Source organism: Giraffa tippelskirchi, chromosome 13 (genome assembly GCF_054371585.1).
Source record: "Giraffa tippelskirchi isolate mGirTip1 chromosome 13, T2T-mGirTip1v1.2.pri, whole genome shotgun sequence".
Taxonomy (NCBI): Eukaryota; Metazoa; Chordata; class Mammalia; order Artiodactyla; family Giraffidae; genus Giraffa; species Giraffa tippelskirchi.
The window spans coordinates 78,178,959-78,195,343 of NC_137287.1; the positions used below are offsets into that span (position 1 = coordinate 78,178,959).

The following is a 16,385-nucleotide window of genomic DNA, read 5'->3' on the forward strand; positions in this document are numbered from 1 at the left end:
TAACAGCCTAAGGAGCAGTCCGAGTTCTCAAGAGAAGGTTGTTACTTGAAGGACCATGTGTCTTAAACAGTTGCTTTTACACAATCTAAATGAATAAAGCAGCACTGGGGAAAGAATGCACTGATGCAAATGGTAAGGCCCACAGTTCATATACCTTTGACGCTTTCTAGCTGCTAGTGATTTGTGTACAAGGATGATCTGCCTGGAAATACACTCATTCTTCACTCTCAAAAGGCCAGCTGCCCATGAGGCATTCCTATAAATAGGCTTATGAAACTATACCAAACTCAAGCATTCCTATGTCCGCCTTTTGAGAAAATCACCCTGTTCCCTCCACCTCATTTCAGGATCAGCTGTAGTCTTGGCAGCCCAAAAGCTGGGATCCACCGATGTCTGAAAAGCCGTGAGGCAGTGATGTAGACACAACCAGGACTTTGTTCTAAAAAGACCTACATGGCCTCTATTAACAAAAGCTTATAGGATGTCTTTTCTTTTTAATCTGATTTCAAATGATGATTATTTGTTTTTAACTTCCTTAATTTTTTTTGAAGTACAGTTGATTTACCATATTAGGTTAGTTTCTGGTTACAGCAAAGTGATTCAGTTATACATACGTCTATTCTTTTTCAGATTCTTCTCCATTATAGGTTATTATAAGATATTGAATATAGTTTCCTATGCTATACAGTAGAGCCTTGTTGGGTATCTATTTTATATATAGTAGTTTGTACCTGTTAATCTCTAATTTGCAATTTATCCCACTCCCTTTTCCCCTTTGGTAACCACAGTTTGTTTTCTATGTCTGTGAGTCTATTTCTCTTTGCAAATAAGTTCCTTTGTATCATTTTTTTAGATTTCACATATAAATGATATCATATAATATTTGTCTTTCTCCGACTGACTTCACTTAATATGATATTCTCTAGGGCCATCCATGTTGCTGCAAATAGCAATATTTCATTTTTTTTAGGGCAGAGTAATATTCTATTGTATATATGTACCACATCTTCTTTATCCATTCATCTGTCGAACATTTAGGTTGTTTTCATGTCTTGGCAAATTGTAAATAGTGCTGCTATGAACAATGGGATGCATGTATCTTTTCACAGGAGAGTTTTTGTCTTTTCCAGATATATGCCCAGAAATTGGAGTGTTCAATCATATAGTAGCTCTTGTTGTTGTTCAGTTGCTCTATTTTTAGTTTTTTAAGGAACTTTCACACTGCTTTCCAAAGTGACTGTACTGATTTACATTCCCACCAACAGTGTTGGAGGGTTCCCTTTTCTCCACACCTTCTCCAGCTCAAATAAAAGATCTTTCAAGCAATTCAACCTAAACTTCAAAAAATATGTCAATAAAATCCTTCTCTCAGCTTTCTCCCAATCAAAATAATAAAAGAAAATCAAAATCATCAGAGGACAAAGAGTACAAAGTCTGAGGACCCTTCTCTGGACTCCAGCCCAGCACCACCCTCCTGCCCCACCTCTGCCTACAATGGGCAGTGTCCCAGATATAGGACTTACACCCATAAGAGTTGGCCCCATGGAAGAGATGACCTCAAACCCTACCAGCGCTTGGTGTTTCAGCCAAGCAGGAAATGATCCGGGAGCAATTTCCCCAAGAGTGTGGCTCATCAGAATTTCTAGAAACAGCTGCCTCACTGCTTCCACAGCTTTTCTGCACACTCCTTCTCAATCCACTCTGGTCTGGGGTCCCCACCTCTGCACTACCCTCATCCTGGTCACCTGGGCTCGAGGACCCCGCTCTCTCCCACTTCCTGCCTCCCTGGCTGGCTGCCTCTTCTCTATCTCATCCCACCCTGAGCCTCATTAACAAACTCTTTCTCTCTGTTGTCATCCTTTCAGATGAACTTACTTGTTACCTAAATCCTACCTATAGTCAGAGTTGCTCCTCAGAGTTCCGGTATCATGTTCAACTATCCACTTAATACCTCTTTTGGATATTCGACAGGCACCTCAAACTTTATATGTCCACAACAGAAATCTCAAGTCTCAAAGCTGGCCTTCCTCATGAACAAACAAACAAACACAAAAAGAAAAACAAAGAAAACCCTCCCTCCCCCAGTCTTTCCTCTCCTTCTCAGAAGTTACCAGGATTAGGGAGTCATGCTTTCTGCCCTCCTAGTCCTCACTCCCCAAATCTCAACTATCACCAGTGTTGACAGCTGTACCTCCAAGAAACATTCTTTTTTCTTATATACAACAGCTTTATTGATATATAATTCACACACCATACAATTCACCAGTTTAAAGTGTACTAGTCAATGGTTTTTAGTATATTCATGGAGCTGTACAACCATTATCAAGTCAGTTTTAGACATTTTCATCACCCCCAAAGGAAACCACATACCCATCAGCAGTCACTCTCAATTTCCCCTACAACAATCCAGTCCTGGGCAGCCATTAATCTACTTTATGTCTCTATAGATTTGCCTGTTCTGGAAACTTCCTATAAATGGAATCATATAATACACAGTCATTTGTGTCTGGTTTCTTTCAGTGAGTATATTTCCAATATTCATCTTTGTCATAGGATGTATCAGTACTCCATTCCTCTTTATAGTCAAATAGCATCCTATCATATGAATATACAACATTTTGTTTGTTCATCAGTTAATGGACATTTGGATTGTTTTCATTCTTTGGCAGTTGTGTATAATACTGCTATTATATATAGGATGCACAAACAACAGGGTCCTACTGTATAGCACAGGGAACTATACTTAATATCTTGTGATAAACCATAATGGAAAAGAATATAAAAAAGTATATATATATATAACTGAATCTTTTTGCTTGATAGAAGAAATTAACCAAACATTGTAAATCAACTATACTTCAATAAAATTTAAAAAATAATACTGCTATGTTATGTTTTTTTCATAGAAATATGCTTTCATTTCTATTGGGCATATACCTAGGAGTGGATATGCTGGGTCATAAGGTAAAATCTATGTTTAACTATGTTAAGAACTGCCAAACTGCTTTCCAAAGCAGCTGCTTGGGAAAGATTCTGCATTCCTACCAGCCATGTATGAGAGTTCTAATTTTTCCATGTCTTCACCAACACTTGTTACTTTCCATCTTTCATAGAGGGTAGGAAGCAGTATCTCTTTCTGGTTTCGATTTATATTTCTTTGATGGCTAGTGATATTGAAAGTTTTCTCACGTGCTTATTGTCCATTTACATATCTTTGCCTGTTTCAGATAGTTGCCCATTTATGAAGTAGGTTATCTTTTTCTTCTTGAATTGTAAGTGTTCTTATATATTCTAGATACAAGTATGTTATTAGGTTACATGATTTGCAAGTATTTTCTCTCATTCTATAGGTTTTTTCACTCTCTCGAGAGTGTCTTTTAATCCCCAAAGTTTTTAATTTGCTTGAAATCCAACTTACCTATTTTCCTTTTGTCACTTACGCTTTTGGCGCTATGTCTTAAAAAATTAATTGCCTCGCCCAAGGTCATGAAGATTAACACTCATGTTGTCTTCTAAGAAGGATGTAGTTTTAGCTCTTACATTTAAAAATTTGATTCATTTTGAGTTAATTTTTATACACAGTGTAAGGTGGATCCAATTTCATTCTTTTGTGTGTTGATATTCAGTTGTCCTAGATTGTTTGTTGAAGACACTATCTGCCAATGAATTGTCTTGGCACGACTGTCAAAAATCAATTACCAGAAATGTAGGAGTTTATTTCTAGTCTATCAATTCCATTCCAAAAATTAATATGTCTATCCTTATGCCAGAACTACTGTCTTGAGTACTGTATCTTTGTATTAAGTCTTGAAATCAGGAAGGGTGAGTCTTCTAATTCTGCTTTTTTTTCAAGATTGTTTTAGCTATTCTGGGTCTCTTAAATTTCTCTATGAATTTTAGGGTCAGTTGGTTGATTTCTGTAAGAATTCATCTGAGATTTTGATAGAGACTGCATTGAATCTATAGATCAATTTAGGGAGTATTGTTGTTTTAATAATAGTAAGTCTTCTGATCTGTGGACATGGGATTTTTTTTCCATTTATTTGGGACTTTAAATTTTGTTCACTCTTTTGTAGCTTTACGAGCATGTTTTATATTTCTTTAATTACATTTATTCCTAAGTACAGCCACACCTTGTTCTATTGTGCTTTACTTTACTGCACTTTGCAGATACTGCATTTGTTTGTTTGTTTGTTTTATGCTAAGTGAAGGTTTGTGGCAACCCTTTGTTGAGCAAGTCTATCAGAACCATTTTTCCAACTGCATTTGCTCACAATGTCTCTGTGCCACATTTTGGTAATTCTTGCAGTATCTCAAACTTTTTCATTATATATTTGTTATTGTGATCTGTGATCAGTGACCTTTAATGTTACTATTGCAAAATGATAATGACTTGCTCAAGACTCCGATGATGGAATTTTTTTTTTTTTTTAGCAATAAAGCATTTTAAAATTAAGGCATGTACATTGTTCCATTAGACATAATGCTCTTGTATCCCACAACATTTCTGAAGCTGATCTAGATCTTAGGTGGAAAGCTTTCAGTCCTTTACAATTAAGTATGGAGTTAGCTATGGGGTTCTCACAGGTGCTTTTTTTAGGTTGAAGAAGTCTGCTTTGACTCTAGTTTGTTGTTGTTTACTTTATTTAATCCTAAAGAGGTGTTAGAATTTGTGAACCAAATTAGTGTGCACAACACATGTCCAAATTTCTCTGCATGAGACCACTGTCATCGTTGTTGTTCATTTGCTAAGTCATGTCCGACTCTTTGCAATCCCATAGACTGCAGCATGCCAGGCAGGCTCCTCTGTCCTCCACTGTCTCCTGGAGTTTGCTCAAATTTGTGTCCGTTGACTCCGTGATGCTATCTAACCATCTCATCCTCTGCCTCATCCCCTTCTCCTTGTGCATGAGACAGGCCCGTGTGCAACTGTGTTCCCTCTGTGTTCGCTCCCTGTACTGTCTCCACAGCTCAATGCTGCTCCTCTTTACAGGTCTCTGCTTCGAGGCAGAGCTGGACCGCCCTATTCCAAGTCCCCGCCCCACCACCGCCTCCTCCCCAGACACGTGTCACACAACTTTCAACACACTCAGCCATTATCCATGGTGATCACACTTGCATAAGGTTTAGTATTTGCCAGCACGGATTCATCGTTTTAATCCTCACAACAACCTCACTAGGTAGATGCTATTATCACCATTTTATAGATGTCAACATTGAAAGAGAGGTTAAGTGTCTTGTTCAAGTTCATGCGGTTTGTAAGTGGTGTACTTAGGATTCAAACCCAGGCCCCTCACTCCTGAGACCATTCTCTTAAACATCTGCTATTTTAACACGTATGTGTGGAATCTAAAAAATGGTACAGATGAACCCATTTGCAAAGCAGAAATAGAGACACAGATGTAGGGAACAAATGTACAGACACCAAGGGGGGAAGGAGTAGTGGAGTGAATTGGGAGACTGGGACTGACAAACACTGTTATATTTATACTATATATAAAATAAGTAATTAAGGAGAACCTACTGTATAGCGCAGGGAGCTCTACTCAATGTTCTGTGAAGACCTAAATGGGAAGGAAATCCAAAAAAGAGGGAATATATGTATACATATAACTGATTCACTTTGCTGCACAGTAGAAATGAACACAACATTGTAAAGCAACTATATATATACTCCAATTAAAAAAAATTTTTTTTAAAGAGGAAAAAAATAATTGCTCTCATTTGCTTATCTTGCTATCTATACACAAGCCCTGCTGATCTCATTTACTGCTGTATTTTTAGGATCTAACACGGACGTGGCAGGTGTTAATACATACTTAATGAACATATAAACATTGGACTTAGGATGCCATATAAGAAGAGCTCCACGGGACTCCGGTGAGCCTTGCCAACCACACGCCCATGGAGAGTCACAAGGCTCATTCATTTCTGAGACTGTTCAGGAAGGAAGGTTACTGAATGTTTTTCAAACTCACTGTAGCACAGACCCATCTTCATGGCCCTGTCTCCAGCGCATTAATAGCCTAGAGAAGTGCGTTCCATGGAACACATTTTGAGAAATTCTGCCCCAGAGCAACAGGGCAGACATCACAGTCCCCAGAAAGATGCTTCTGTTGCCCTTGCCCTGCCCTCCTCTAAAGAGTCTTAACTCAGGGACTTTCCCGATGGTCCAGTGATTGGGACTTCGCCTTCCAATGCAGGGGGTATAGGTCGGGGAGCTAAGATCCACATGCCTCAAGGCCAAAGAAACAAAACATTAAACGGAAGCAGTATTGTAACAAATTCAATAAAGACTTAAAAAAAAAAAGAATACACACACACACACAGTCTAACTCAGAGTCCATAAAAGCTCTGTCATGTCCACAGCCCAGTTCAAAAAGGAAACCCCAATATATTAAGCTTGGCTTTTCTTTCACACACTGGAGCACACGGCTACTGGGGAAACAGACTTTCCCAATTTGTCAGAATGGTTCTCCCCTTGGATGTCTGTGGTCCCATAACTTATCACTGAGATACCTTCACTTTTCTCAGAGCTCTGGTTTATTGAATGTGATTGAAACAAACTCACCCTTCACAATGTCCTTTACTGTATTCTCAGAATTTCAGGCAAAACCAATGATATATATAACTTCAGAATAGTTCTATTTCTCTCTAAATACTGACCGTAAGGCTGATGTTTAAATCATAGCTCAGATGGAGAATGACTTCAAAATCTTCCTGTCTCAGCTCTCCCAGTCTTCCAGCTCATCTACTCGAATTCTTCCTGCAAAAGGAGGAAGAAAAGTTTCTACTCTGAAATCTAAGAAAGAAAACAGCCAACAACATAAGAACCACATGTATGAGCAAGGCAAAGTACACGGCTGTGATTCATTTTCTGCTTCTAAAGAGCTTTTCTTCTTTCAGTTATTCATCTACAGGGGCGTTTACAAATTATTGGCAGTGGTTAGAGTATCTTTTTAAAGCTCTTATTAAAAATAATTCAAGGCGTGTGTACCCCAATGTTCATCGCAGCACTGTTTACAATAGCCAGGACATGGAAGCAACCTAGATGTCCATCAGCAGACGAATGGATAAGGAAGCTGTGGTACATATACACAATGGAATATTACTCAGCCATTAAAAAAAATGCATTTGAATAGGTTCTACTGAGATGGATGAAACTGGAGCCCATTATACAGAGTGAAGTAAGCCAGAAAGAAAAACAACAATACAGTATACTAATGCATATATATGGAATTTGAAAGATGGTAACAATAACCCTATATGCGAGACAGAATAAGAGACACAGATGCATAGAACAATTTTATAGACTCTGAGGGAGAAGGTGAGGGTGGAACATTCTGGGAGAATAGCATTGAAACATGTATATTATCATATGTGAAAGAGAACACCATTCCATGTTCGATGCATGAGACAAGGGCTCAGGGCCGGGGCAATGGGATGACCCAGAGGGATGGGATGGGGAGGGAGGTGGGTGGGGGGGTCCAGGAAGGGGAACACATGTAAACTCATGGCTGATTCATGTCAACGTATGGCAAAAACTATTACAATATTGTAAAGTAATTAGCCCCCAACTAAAATAAATAAATTTATAAAAAAAAAATAAAATAAAAATAATTCAAAATACATTCTTTAGAGAGCTACCACACAATCCAGTGATTCCACTCCTGGGCATATATCTGGAGAAAACTCTAATTTGAAAAGATACATGAATCCTGATGTTCATAGTAGCACTATTTATGATAGTCAGGACATAGAAACAACCTAAGTGTCCACTGACAGATGAATGGATAAAGAAGATGTGGTATATATACAGTGGAATACTACTCAGCTATAAAAAGAATGAAATAATGACACGTGGTGGCAACATGGACGGTAAAGTGAGTAAAGTCGCTCAGTAGTGTCTGACTCTTTGCGACCCCATGGGCTATACAGTCCACGGAATTCTCCAGGCCAGAATACTGGAGTGGGTAGCCTTTCCCTTCCCCAGGGGATCTTCCCAACCCAGGGATCAAACCAGGGTCTCCTGCATTACAGGCGATTCTTTACCAACCGAGCTATCAGGGAAGCCCTAATACACTAAAGCACTTTAAAAAGTCCTTCACAATTACCTAGCACAGTACTATTCTTATCCCCATTTTACAGACAAGGAATCTAGGCAGAGAGATGCGAAAGAGCTGGCCCAACATAATTCAGCTGGTTTTAAATGCCAAAGCCAAATTAGAATCCAAACTCCAACAAATTTCTTCTTTTAACCATTAAACTACTTCTCTTTGTCTCTGTCCTCTCTCTTCAGAAACTTCTGTTTCTCTGAAGTAGGATCCTTTTCTCTCTTTCCACTTCTTTCTGTTCCATCTCTTTATCACTGGGTTCCTGCACTGACTCTCTATGTAGCACCCAAACCTCCATGTTTTTTCATTCCTTTCTTTTTAAAAGTCATTAATACTACCTGACTAATCTTTTCAAACATGCTGTTCCTACCCTGAAGCCCTTTAAGGGCCAAACTGTTTGCAGTTCCCAAGCATTCATCCTACCTATTCCTCTTTACTTCTCGCACAACCTTGTCTGTCAGGCTAGTTGGTTTCCCTCCTTGTCCTGTCACCTTCCCTTCTTCACACTGTGCTCAGAATAATGTGCATTTTCCCGTCTACCTAAGTGTTTTCCTCTGAGACCCATTTCCTTCGAGGCTGAAGTCTTTTGCATTGTATCAATACTTCCACGATCTTTCATACAACTTCGTACTGGTCACTTGTGTCTCACAAGCATATATTTCTACTCTTTTTGGGGAGAGTTCACAACTTAACCTTTCACTACGCTCCTACCACCCCTGCTTCCTAACCCACAGTACCCTAAAACATGGATGGACCTAGAGATTATTATACTAAGTGAACTAAGTTACAAAGTAGAAGACAAATACCGTAACACTTACATGTAGAACCTAAAAAATGATGCAAGTGAACTTATTTACAATAGACCCATAGACGTAGAAAACAAACTTATGATTATTAAAGGTGAAAGGTCAGGGGGAGGGATAAATTAGGAGCTTGGGATTAACATATACACACCACTATACATAAAATAGATAACCAAGGAGACCTAACTGTATGGCACAGGGAACTATTCTCAGTATCTGGTAATAAACTATAAGGGAAAAGAATTTGAAAAAGAATACATATACATGCATATGTGTGTATATACATATATATATATATATATCAGTTCAGTTCATTCGCTCAGTCGTGTTCAACTCTTCGCAACCCCAATACACGGTCCACGTATTGCTGAAGCCTGGCTTGGAGAATTTTAAGCATTACTTTACTAGTGTGTGAGATGAGTGCAATTGTGCGGTGGTTTGAGCATTCTTTGGCATCGCCTTTCTTTGGGATTGGAATGAAAACTGACCTTTTCCAGTCCCGTGGCCACTGCTGAGTTTTCCAAATTTGCTGGCATATTGAGTGCAGCACTTTCACAGCATCATCTTTCAGGATTTGAAATAGCTCAACTGGAATTCCATCACCTCCACCAGCTTTGTTCGTAGTGATGCTTCCTAAGGCCCACTTGACTTCACATTCCAGGATATATACACACACACATATATATATACACATATATATGAATAACTTGGCTATATACCTACTTGGCTCTATAACTACTACAACATTGCAAATCAACTATTCTTCAATAAAATAAATAAAACTTTTTAAAAAAGAAAAGCAAAAACAAGACAAAAATACATCTTCCTCCTCCATCTTAAACTCGGTGAATAAAACCGTTTCTATGTGCAAATCTCTGATTTTTCTCTCATGATGAAATCTGACATTTGGTCTAAAAGCCGAGCTGTCTCCTCCCGCATTCTCACATTCCTTGCTCCTTTGACCACAACTCTTCTCTCGGGGACAAGCATGGCCTGGAAGACAACGTGGCTGCAGTGCCTTTTGGTGTGGGTGGCTGCCATCCAGGTAGCCTGGCCCAGGATGGAGCTTCTTGATGTCTGCATGAACGCCAAGCACCATAAGGAAAAACTAGGTCCCCAGGACAGGTTACATGGGCAGTGCAGCCCCAGGAAGAGAATGCCCACTGCTCTGTCAACATCAGCTGAGAAGCCCATAGCTTATTTCCTACCTGTACAGATTCACCTGGAACCACTGTGGCAAGATTGCTGAAGAGCATGGTCCAAGAATTCTGGTCTGAGGCGGGTTGTGAAAGCGGCTCTTTTGCCCCTTTCCTGTTGGCCCATTTCCGTGCCCCTCTCACCTTAAAAGAACCTAATTATAGGAATGAGATCACCACAAGTTAACCTAGCTCCTGACTTACGCTCTCCTGATTAGACACCGCACATGTGTGCTCAATCATGTCTGACTTTGCAACATCATAGATTGTAGCCTGCCAGGCGCCTCTGTCCATGGGATTCTCCAGGCAAGAATAATGGAGTTGGTCGCCATCTCCTACTCCAGGGGATCTTCCTGGACCAGGGATCAAACCCACAACACTTGCACTGGCAAGAGGATTCTTTACCACTGAGTTACCCATGCCTGCCTTGTCTAACCTGTTGATTCTTTTCCTAGACTAAAACATAAGGATGAAGAATTAAGTAGTTAAGAAATGATTAGCTCTCTACCTCCAACAGCTCCCTTAGCAATGCTGCAGGCAGATCACTTGGGTAGTGTGATAACACACAGCCAGTGTGCACACAATGGCACAGTGGAGAAGGACACAGAGCCCACCCTCCTTTTGGATGATTCACTGAGATTCTTTCCCCTCTTTGGCCTTTAAAAACTGTCATGGCTGAGCAGAATCTTCCAAGTTGGCCTAAGGACCTGAGTCTACCTTCACCTCAGGCTGCTGGCTCTTCTGATTACAGCAACTTTCCTTTCTAGAAGAAATATAAAGCAGAGCTATCTTGAGGAAACATGAGTCCTTTCTACAACACACATTTACAACAGATCCAAATAAGGGGCTCTGGGACAGAAGCCTTGTAACAAAGGAAGACAGAGGAGGATGGGTTGGAACTCATGGAAAAATCAAACATGTACGACCAGAGGGAACTGACCAAGGCCCGGGTCCTTAGAGAAAGAGGGAGTCTGGTGAAGAAGCTGAGACCAGGGTAACCCATCTCTGGCATCTGGACTGAGGAACTGGCTAGAACTTGGTCTGTGCCATTGACTGCATGCAGAGAAATTCTTCAGCATTCATTTTCCTTCAGAGGCTGGGAAAAGAGGGAAAACCCCACCCGTGCTGGAAAAACAACAGAGTAGGACAGAGGGAAGCTACCCTTTCCTTGTTGCTAGTAATTTGTGTACAGGATGACTTGCCTGGAAATACACTCCTTCCTCACCTTCAAAAGGCTGGCTGCCCATGTGGCATTCCGATGACTCAGCCTGTGAGAAGGGCATCAGGAACAAGCAGGGTTCCAGTCCTGAGATCCCAGACCGGAGAGGAAAGCCCTAGGTCTGTTAGCTGGCTAATGGTTCATTGGTTAGTGGTTAAGACAGAGGGGCTTTGGGAAGTCTTTGATTTTCAGGGCGAAATAGATGCCTCTTCCTCTATTCTCCTCATGTCCAGGCAGTGCTTGCTTGTGTCATCTTTTTTTTTTTAATGGCTGTGATGGGTCTTTGTTGCTGTGTGGGCTTTTCTATAGTTGTGGCAAGCAGGAGCTACTCTCCAGTTGTGGTGTGTGGGCTTCTTATCATGGTTGCTTCTCTCACTGTGGAGCACAGAATCCAGGGTCCACGGGCTCCAGCAGTTGCAACACACGGGCTCCCAGGCTCCAGAGCACAGGCTCAGCAGTTACGGCACATGGGCTTAGCTGCTTCGAGGCATGTGGAATCCTCCCGATCAGGGATCAATCCTGTGTCTCTTACCCTGGCCTGTGGACTCTCTATCACTGAGCCACCAGGGACGCAGCCCTCGTGTCACTTTTTGAAAGCATCATCTTGGAAAAACGGTTCACTCAAGCACAGGTGGCCCTGAACTGGACAGCAGCCAACGACACGCCAGCATCCTAAAGGACACAGCTGGTATCAGGATCCAGTCCCTGGAAGCATGTGGGAGGCTTGGTGTCAGAGCCTCCCTCTCATGTAGGAAGAATGGGCTTTATCTGCAGAAGCCCAGGCAGAGGCAACTTACAAGGAAATGAGCCTTGTGGGGACGAGGGGGTGGAGGGGCCTCCACCATGCAAAGTTCCCACAAAGCAAGAAACATCGTCACTGCTGCTGGGGGAGCTTCAGACAGCCGTGAACTCAGGATCTGAGGCCACAAAGATGGTTGCGGTAAACACAGACCAATCCCTGGGTTTAAGGAGGCTGTTTTTTGTGCTTCCCCCCAAAATTTTTTTTTCCTTCCTCCCCCACAAATCTGTTTATTACTAAAAAGCCCCAGAGCCTTGGGAACTGGGCTAGACCAACAAAAGCCTCTCATCTCCTGAGCCTCCTCCTCCATGGTCTACACTGGGGAGGAAGGACCTGCTTTAGGCAGGAGACCCTGTTTACATACTGGCTACAAAGAAAGGAAAGGGAAAACATTTCAAAAGGAAAACAAGGCCAAGAAAACCAAAAGAAGCCAAGAGGCAAGGGCAGGAGAGGACAACCTCATCCCTCTGTCTTTGGTCCACACCTTCTGGGAACCTCTAGAGCCAGGGTTCTCAAACTTGCATGTGCAGAGGGACCCCCTTGGGGCTCCACAAACAGGGGGCAAGAAGTAAACCTCCAGTGGAGACCCAAGGTCCTCCAGCAGAGGACCAAGAAGGAGACTGAAGGGCCTGTACCTGAGAGGCTTTCAATCTCAGAATCTGGTTTGTCTAAAGACAAAGGGAAAACCTCAGTCACGAGATAATAAACTTCAGAATATTGCATCAGGAGGAAAACAAAACAATATATCGGTTTCAATGCACTCATGATAACTTGGGGGAAAAAAAAGAGCAAATCCACAGTCAGGCCAGGATCCAGACTAAGTGACAGGTTGAAGTTTAATTAAACTAGTCAAGCCTGTATAAAAGTGGAAAGAATTTCAAAGGAGAACGGGACACTGGGAAAATCAATATGGTTTCAGTACAGCAGGAAGAGGCACCCAAACTCAAGGTCAGACACAGGGGGCTTGTCCAGTCTCTCCAGTGCTCTTTCCATCCTTCTAAAGCATTTCTTCCTGGTGGAAAATAAACTGTCACTGAACTTTCAGATGATTATCTCTATGCAAAAACTCTGACAAGACTTTGTCAGTAATTCTAGACCAATTGCATCTGGAGGGAGATTATGACAGAGAAAGGCAGACTTTTATCTGAAGGCTTCAAAAGACTTGGGTTTAACAGGAGGTACAGTGGAGGTGCCCATAGGGAAGGGATGTTTCAGGGAGTTGTGGTCACATGTTACAGTTGTCCTTTGGTATTTGAAGGGGATTGGTTCTGATCTCCTTGGATAACAAAATCCACGGATGTTCAAATGCCTTATTGAAAGTAGTGTGGTAATAGATGTGGTACATACATATAATAGAATACTACTCAACCACAAAAAAGAATGGAATAATGCCATTTGCAGTAACATAGATGAACCTACAGTTTATCACACTAAGTGAAGTAAATCAGACAAAGAGAAATACCATATATCACTTATATGTGAAATCTAAAATATGACCCAAAGAACTTATCTAGGAAATAGAAACAGACTCATAGACATAGGGAACAAAGTGGTAGTTGCCAAGAGGGAGAAGGTTGGGGGAGGGATGGAGTGGGAAGTTGGGGTTAGCAGATGTAGGCTATTACTTATAGAATGGATAAACAACAAGGTCCTTCTGTACAACACAGAGAGCTATATTCAATATTCTATGATAATGGAAAAGAATATCTAAAAAAGAATGTGTACATATATATGTATATCTGAATCACTCTTCTATACAGCAGAAGTTAGCACAACATTGTAAATCAACTGTACTTCAACTAAAATTTTTTAATTAAATTTAGAAAACAGAAAAGTTTGGTATAGCACTTGCATATAATCTATGCATATCCTCTCATATACTTTAAATCACTTCTAGAAGACTTATAATACCTGATAAAATGTAAATGCTTTGTAAATAGTTGCCAGTATGCACCAAATTCAAGTTTTGCTTTTTAAAACTTTCTGGAATTTCTTTTCCCCAATATCTTTGATCTGCAGTTGGTTGAATCCAGGGACGGAGAACCCGTGGACACGGAGGGCCAGTGGTACCTACTTAAGGAGCACAGAGTCAGGTGCCTCTGGGTCCAGGGCATTTAGCAGAGCCTTGTCCCCTCACTGAGCATCCAAGAGTCCCCCTTACAGACTCTAGGGATGAGGCTTCCTCAGACTCAGCTTTCACTCTGGCTACTTTGTCTTTCTCTCCCTGGATGCTGAGAGCAGGGAAAGGAGGGTCTTGACATTTTCCCAGAGCACTGGGCACTTCCTTCCCCACCTCCACCCCAGCAACCAAACAAACCTCAAGACACTTTCCTGAATTCAGTTCAGAGGCCCCCACCTCCTGTGAGGCTCCCCTGGCTGCAGCCCTCCTTCCTTAGGGACCTTTCTTGCTCAATTCATGCTAAAGACCTGATTACAAACAACTACTGTAGTTCAGGGGGCTTCCCTGGTGGCTCAGTGGTAAAGAATCTGCTTGCCAATGAAGGAGACACAGGATTGGTCCCTGGGTCGGGAAAATCCCCTGGAGAAGGAAACGGCAACACACTGCAGTATGCTTCCCTGGGAAATCCCATGGACAGAGAAGCCTGGCGTGCTACAGCCTGTGAGGTCAAAAAGAGTTGGATACGACGTAGTGATGAAACCACCACAACCTTTATAGGTCATTCTCAACCATCATGGGTTAGATTAGCTACAGCAATAGTAGTAATGGTAATAATAATTTTAAAATAATAATCATTTTAATTATTTGAACATTTATAAAAAATAAGTATCTTAGGACTTCCCTGGCGATCCAGTGGTTAAGAACCCTTCTTCCAATGCAGAGGACACGGGTTCAACTTCTGGTCAGGGAACTAAGATCCCACATGCCACGCCACAACCGGAGAAGCCCGTGTTCACCAATGAAGACCCAGCATGGCCAAAAAATTTAAAAATATATATATAAAAAAAACCATCTCCAAGTCAGCAGAATCACATTCCTATTAATAGAAGGTGTCCACTGACAGGCCCTATGATAACTGACATACATCTCCGTGGGTCTGTGACAGTGTGGGGACAGCTCCATTTCATCAGCCTCCAGATACCAGTGGCCAAGCCAAGGTGACATTCTGTTAGCATCAATTTCAGGACCTCACAAGTTGATGGAAAAACCATTAGTAAGTGACCGCAGTGGCATGTGCAGAAGCTGAGGCTGGATGCAGAGGAGAAATGACAACAAGGGGAGGTGCCACAGGAGGGAGGTGGGGCCGCAAAGATGCTGAGTGAGAGGGACTTCCTTCAGAGATCAGCGGCCCGCCACCACCTTTACAAAGCACATGGGACCACTCTCAGTGACATCAAGGCTACCTGGCTTCATTTTAATATGGAAGTGGGGCAGGGTACAGAAAGCTTGGATAAAGAATAAATCATAGACCATTTTTAGAGTGCCAACAATGGTCCATTTTATGTGTCAAGTAATTTATCAGAGATTTTGTGATCCTGAACCATTATATTTGTAGTATATTTATACATTAGGATAACATCCATAGAGCAGTGAGTATTTTCCTAAATACTGGATTTTTTTGTACTAAGTAAATGTTGGTCGCTTTCACTAAATGAGGGTATATTAAATGTATTTTGAGGTACAATTTGACTGTGCCAACTTTTTGCCCTCTACTTGTCTTAACCAAGAGAATGTTGTATTTTTTTTTTCCCGAAAATGGACTGAGCATTATTACAAGAGGCCTCTAATCCTGTATGTTTGTAGCATTTCACAGCCACAGTTCATTGCTAGAGTGGATGTGGATTGACAGACGGGAACCAGTGGGCACAGGGCAGCTCGCTCTCCCAGGAGGGCATCTGGCAGCCAGCACACAACCAGCTGCAGGAAGATGCCCACAGTAAAAATAGCAGCTGACATGGGGACATATGAAGGAAAAGGAGCTAAAATAAGCACACAACCCTCCCTAGTGACATCCAGAAAGGCCATCTCCCCTCTGCCCTTGGGGACACCTTCCTATGGGGACATGCTTCCCACTTCGAGGGCTTTACGCTGCCACCAGTGGGCTTCCCACGTATCTCACTACAGCACAGGTTCCTAAAAGGCCAAGTCCTCGTGCATTTTCAAATAGGCTCCTATAAAATCCTGGGAGGCATTCTGCTTCACGATTCAAAAGATGTACATATCACCTACAACTGCAAGTAGAAACATTAAGTTAATGGGCCAAATTCTCAATTTTAAGTTCTCTTGTATATTAT

The 16,385-nt window shown here is 41.6% G+C and overlaps 1 protein-coding gene across 35 annotated transcripts in view; it reads right to left on the reverse strand.

Annotated features, from left to right (window-relative positions):
* Positions 1 to 16,385, reverse strand: part of SVIL (supervillin) — a 259,115-nt gene that overhangs the window by 182,058 nt on the left and 60,672 nt on the right. For 21 of the 35 annotated variants that reach the window (XM_081553941.1, XM_081553947.1, XM_081553966.1 and 18 more), the window contains exon 3: positions 6,667 to 6,766. The exons of 2 other annotated variants lie outside the window; for them this stretch is intronic. The gene's annotated coding sequence lies outside the window, so the exon portion shown is untranslated. Of the gene's footprint in view, positions 1 to 5,524; positions 5,565 to 6,666; positions 6,767 to 9,405; positions 9,566 to 16,385 lie in introns of all 35 variants that reach the window. 12 more of the 35 variants (XM_081553968.1, XM_081553964.1, XM_081553961.1 and 9 more) reach the window with 2 other exon arrangements.